Raw genomic sequence first — 6,000 nt, 5'->3', positions numbered from 1 at the left:
ACACGTTTCCCCGAGTCTCCTCAATAACATCTTTCTCGATCAAATCATAGATGATCGCTAACAAAGCTCGTTCACCATCAAGGGAGATACGGTATTGGGGAATACGTGGCAATCGTACATTTGATTTCAACTGAACAACATAAGGGGAGATATCAAGTAGGCCCACATCATTTGGACCCGTCGCCCACAAAGACGCAGGAAGAGAATCCAATTCCGGTGGAAGCTTGTCGAGAGACAAATACATGGGAGAGACTACTTTCTCCCCAAACGTAAGCTTTACACCCGCAGGAGAACAATACAAAGTTGCATACAAGCGTTTAAGCAAATCCAGACCCAAAAGATTTTCGCCACAACCAGTGGTCAAAATCAACGGAGCTTCGAGCTCACGTGGCCCAATTTTAAGGGGCAAAGGGCGTGAAACTGGATTGCTAACGGGGGCGCCAGAGAATCCAACGGATACATTTGTTAAGCCAGACAAAGGTGCGCCAGGGAGTTTCGAATGCATAATGGAACTTTTCGCTGCACCAGTGTCCAACAGAAAAGGCTCAACGACGCCCGATGTAGCAACTGCGACGTAAGGCCCTCTCTGATCAACCGGAACTGATACCACTCCCTCTCCTTGTCTTCGGCTGTCCTAGTAATTACTGTCGTCAGTTCCCTGATCGACGTAATAATCGTCTACATTGTACTGCGCAGATCGTCCTTGCGATGATCCACGTTGGTCGAAACAGTTATTAGAATTTGATGAGTTGTCAGAGCGGTCGTTCTGAGCACCACGACCTCTACCACGTGATGCATTCTGTGAACCACCACGGCCTCCTCTAGATGAATTACCACTATTACGATCATTTAAAGCAGGACAATCAAATTTAATGTGTCCCTCCTGTCTACAATAAGCACATTGATTGTACCCCAATGAAGATCTGTTGAAAGAGGAATCATTACGCGACTGCGATCGATTCGATTGCGACTGCGATCTATTCTGCTGAGACGCATTCTGATTAGAACGCGGCGGATATGCTTGTTGTAACAACACTTTAGTTTTCAGCTCTTTTGTCTTTTTATCAGCTCGATCATTTTCTTCTTTCTCTCTATTTTCATAATATTGTGCCGTAGCCAGAATCTGAGCTGAGGTAGAAACGGCCCACGCACTTTCTGAATTCTTCAATTTATTGCACAAATCGGGCAATAAGTTCGATACAAATTTATCCACAAACAACCTCTGTCCACCCTCAGTACCCATATCCTGTCCACTATGATCAACAAATGTTTCCTCAAACCTCGTAAAGAAGTCTGAAACACTCTCATCTTTCTTTTGCTTACAGGCTGACAACTTGTCCCAATTCACCCTCATGGCTGGCATAAGCGTTTTCATTAATGTAATGATTCGCTGGGGAAGAAGTGCAATCAACTGATCGGGTTTAGCAGCAGCCACTTGTCCAGCGTCTGCCGCTGTAATGGCAGCCCAATCACCACCCAATTCATTTGTGTGATCTTGATGACGAATCTTGGCCCATACCGGTTGCGGTACGACGTTGCCAAACAACATGTCAATATCGGCAAGATTCATTACCGTAGCATCTACAAGCTGCGACAATTCCTTATAATACCCAGCTGGATTTTTACGAGGATCGGGCAAAGATTGTTTCACCTGAAGCACTTCCGATCGTTTCCATGGGAGATGTATCCATACTCTCTGGAAATGTGCCGCTACTGGAGCGTTAGCATTAGTATTATCAGCGGGTACCCAAACCGGCGGAACTTCACGCATAGGGTATTGGCCAGACTCAGCTTGTTGGCGTTCAAGATCCTCAACAAACAGTGCGCGAGGAATAGGAGCAAGGCGATAAGACAGCAACTGCTCAATAGCTCGTCGGACATTAGTATCGACTATCAGTCCAGTTGCGAACTGAAGCCGAAGATTAGACAGGGCGGTCAGCACCTCGTCAGGTGCAACAGCCGCTATCTGATCATGTAGGAGTTTACACATTTCGTCAAACACATATCTCTGAGTCGGTATGTTGAATTGACTAAATGTATCAAGAACGACTCGGGGTGGATTTCTTTGCGGATTGTCCATCCAACCCATCGCCATATTGTATAGCGCAGCGCGTTCCCTATTACCGGGAAGCTGACTACGTCTCTGAGGACCATCAGAACCAGCGGACCCAAAGACAGGTCCGAGCGACTGGAAAAAATTTGTCGCAATGGGAGAACTACGATTACGAGTAGAGGGACAAGAGTAAGACACAGTACTAACAAGAGGAGGAATAGAAGCGTTAGCAACAACAGGAGTTAACATCACAGGAGCAGTAGCGTGAGTAGGAGTATGTGGAAGCGGAGGAGCAGTAGGAATAGAAACAGGCACAGGAGCAGGAACAGTCGGAAGAGCGGGTGCAGGTTGAGGAACGGGTGGAGGAATAACAGGTGGAAGAACAGGTACGGCAGGGACCACAGGAGCTGCGGCACCCTGTACGTACGGAGGTGGCGACTTCATAAGATAGGACATTAAAGGATCCTCAACTGCCTCTTCCTTCTTATCCGACTCCGTAGGCAAAGCAGGATAACATTTATCTATGGTCATACGTTGCAACCTCCCAAACACTTCCTTATCCTTATCCTCCTTATCACGCTGAAACTGCTCAGCTTTCTTCACAATGGTAGCAACATTATCTCGCTCACTACGTTTATTCTGTCTGATCTCTTTCTGTCGGGCTTCTTTGCGCCACAACCGAAAGGCATCAAACATGGCCGGCCTAGATTTACGTTCGAACAACTTAATTTCCAAATTATCTAAGATCGACGCTTCGAAGCTACCGTGAGGTGGCCAACGAAGATCGCCGTCTTTCTTTGTATATTTTATCCAATAATCGTTAAAAGCAATCGGGCCTAGCCCATGTTTGCTATATAGGTCATAAGTAGGAGTTCCAACCGGAGGTATCGGACACGAGTCCTCCAGCAGGGAATCCGCACCACAAGGTCTACAACAACTGAACAAAGTACTACGACCAGGCATCTTGCACACTAGCCGAGTTTCACAAACTTCAAGGGTTACGGGATTTACCAAGTCCCAGCAAGAACAAAACCCTCGGTCTTTGGCGGCTGCAGTCGTCAAACAAATACAACAACAAAGTACGCTAGCAAAGTGTCACCGACAAAAACACTCACACAGCGTGTACAACAAAAACCACTAGTGTTTACAACAAAGACACTCGCTGAGGTGTCTACAACAAAAACACTCGCTAAAGTGTTTACAACCAAGGATTCTGGGAGCGACCCACAAATACTTAACTCAAAGATCAATGGCGTCCTCAGGAAGGCCCGTCTATCGTCTCGCTATACCAAGGTCTACGCCAGGCGCCAAAACAGGTCTACAGTCAGGGCAGCAGTCCGTCGCAGCCGTCAGGAGGCGGGAATCTTCGCGGGAAAAGTCTTCGGGCCACTTATTTCGACAACAGGATCGATGAAGCGGGGTGCACCTTCCCTCGGAGATTTCACACGAAGTTCCTCACGATCGTCGGGCTTGGACCGGTACCACTGATGCAGCCCCACGTTGGGCGCCAACTGAAGGACTGGGTTCTTCTGGACCCAGCGGTGCCAGGGCACAACACCTGAAACCTTCGTGGGTAACCTGTTCCGGCGTACAAGTCACAGAGACACGGGACACTTCCTTCGGCGTCAAAGAGTCAAGGTTTATTTACTGCAGGGAACACAGAAATCACGGCAAGTACAACGCGTGCTACTTGTGGAGACTGCTTCAAATTGGTTATGTGGATCGCTCCTTTTATACAGTTTTTACCCATAGGCTAACATTGAACACAAAGGTTTACAACTCAGTTCCCACATCTAGCTCCCAGAGGGGTCGTTTTGGTCGCTTTGAAACACATAAGGTCCGGAACATAAGTGCGGAAACATTTGGCGGTTCCCAACTGTAAAAACCCATCTTCCCACCATTAGCAAATTCCAATCAGCAATCAAGTAGATCGAAACAGGAACGAAGACAGGTGCAGAGGAAGACGGAGACAGTGGGGAGATCGGAAAGGGTGTAAAAGGGGAGGTGTCGGGAAGCACGAGATACAGGCATCAAAGGGACGTGCCTAATGAGATGCACGGCTGAGACAATAAGTCCGTGCGGCAAGATGAGCCTCGAGCGGCGCCACCTGCCTTACAGTAGCAACCCCCTCGTCATAAAGACACTTTCAAAGGACATGTGTCTTCCGCAAATATCTTGGGATTCCCAGGGTCGCGAAGCGGACAGCGTCCGTTCGCTGACTACTTGAGGGCAAGAGACAAAATGGATGCCGTATCTAAGATGGAACCCGTGGGTACAGATGAAAAGCCCACGTTACAAACGAACGATTTAAGTTAGCACAGCGAAACTGCGCACACTTGCTAAACTCGTCATTTGCGGTTCATAGATACTAGACTCGACCATATTCGTACGAGTCGAAAACACCACTTACAATTGTCACGGAACCTCAGCCTGATTACAGCGGAGCAGGTATGTCGCTGAGTGTGCAGTGAAGAGTGTTATGAAAGTGATTTTAAAACGGCTTGGCGGGGGTCCCAGTACCCAAAGGCAAATTAAACTTTAATACCTGGGCAACCGTCAGCGGTTAAAAATAAGGCTGTTGGATGTTAGAGGCGAGTTACGACCTCCCACATCCAGTGGTGGGTCAACATGTTTTAGCCAGTGCCTTATGAATATGCTGGCTTTCTTCAGGAGCCTGTTAAAAAAATTTGTATGGTATGGTATGGTATGCGAAGAAGGCACTACAGGTCCAGAGCAGGCTCTGCCCAGAAAAGCTGGTCAACCCCTTGCCACTTCTCAACCTTGGAGCAAAAACTGCTAAAACTAGCGTGTTTTGAGAAGGGAATCCCCCTCTCACACATAGAAAAACACTTTAGGGCGTGTATGCACATAGTCTGAATTACACACCCACTAGTTTAATCACATACACATTTTTAATATAGGTCCTGAAGAAAGCCAGCATATTCATAAGGCACTGGCTGAAACATGTTGACCCACCACTGGATGTGGGAGGTCGTAACTCGCCTCTAACATCCAACAGCCTTATTTTTAACCGCTGACGGTGGCCCAGGTATTAAAGTTTAATTTACCTTTGGGTTCTGGGACCATCTACTTGGCTTCCGGTTTTTTAGCCATTCCCTAATGGGCGGACCAAAGGGGGAACCATCACAGTTCGAATTTCTTAAACATTTCCACCAATGGCATCCAACTATACTTTCAAACACGGACTGGAAAACAAGGTCTTGTGTTAACTCCATAGCTCTGTATGATGTGGTATCTGCAAAGTATTCCCACCAATCATTAAAGGCCCGGACCGGAGTGGGAACCACAAAAGTTCTGAGGGGGGGAAGTTTCCATTAATCATCATATTTCAACTTACCTCAATGAGCCTATGGATAACATCTTGTATCTCACTGTCCGCAATGGCCCCTTCCTCGTCACAACATAACCTAGTTCTCAATACAAAATCTCAGTCCTCAGTGTGGACCAATCAAACAAACCTAGTCAATCACCCCTACAGTATCAATCCTTTCTTAGTATTTAACCTATGGTGTGGAATATAACAGGGTCAGTCAAATTTAAAAGATCCATGATTTTATTTCCACCAATCACGTCAATTCCTCCCTCTTGTGCAGACGCACATGTCCGTTTTCGGCAGAGGGCAGTATTCCGGTCAAACCTGAAATTGATGTATGTCAATCAACAGTCCAGGTAGCCATGTTTCAATTGTATTATATAAATTTATTCCGATTCCGATTTTACACCTCGTACCACCCGATTGTGTTCCTGAGAGCTGGAGTTCCCCCCTTGTCCAATGCTACATATTTCTTGTACAACCTCACCTATCTTTGTATGTCCAGAAGTCTACCTTTCTACTGCCATTAAGTGTGATCCCCAAAGTCTGCAGAGACGTTATATCACCTGAAAGTGTACCTAACATCCATACTACACGTTCCCCTAGGCTACTG

Source organism: Lissotriton vulgaris, chromosome 1_1 (assembly GCF_964263255.1).
Source record: "Lissotriton vulgaris chromosome 1_1, aLisVul1.2, whole genome shotgun sequence".
Taxonomy (NCBI): domain Eukaryota; kingdom Metazoa; phylum Chordata; class Amphibia; order Caudata; family Salamandridae; genus Lissotriton; species Lissotriton vulgaris.
The sequence above is the reverse complement of the archived record's forward strand: the minus strand, read 5'-3'. Positions refer to the sequence as shown.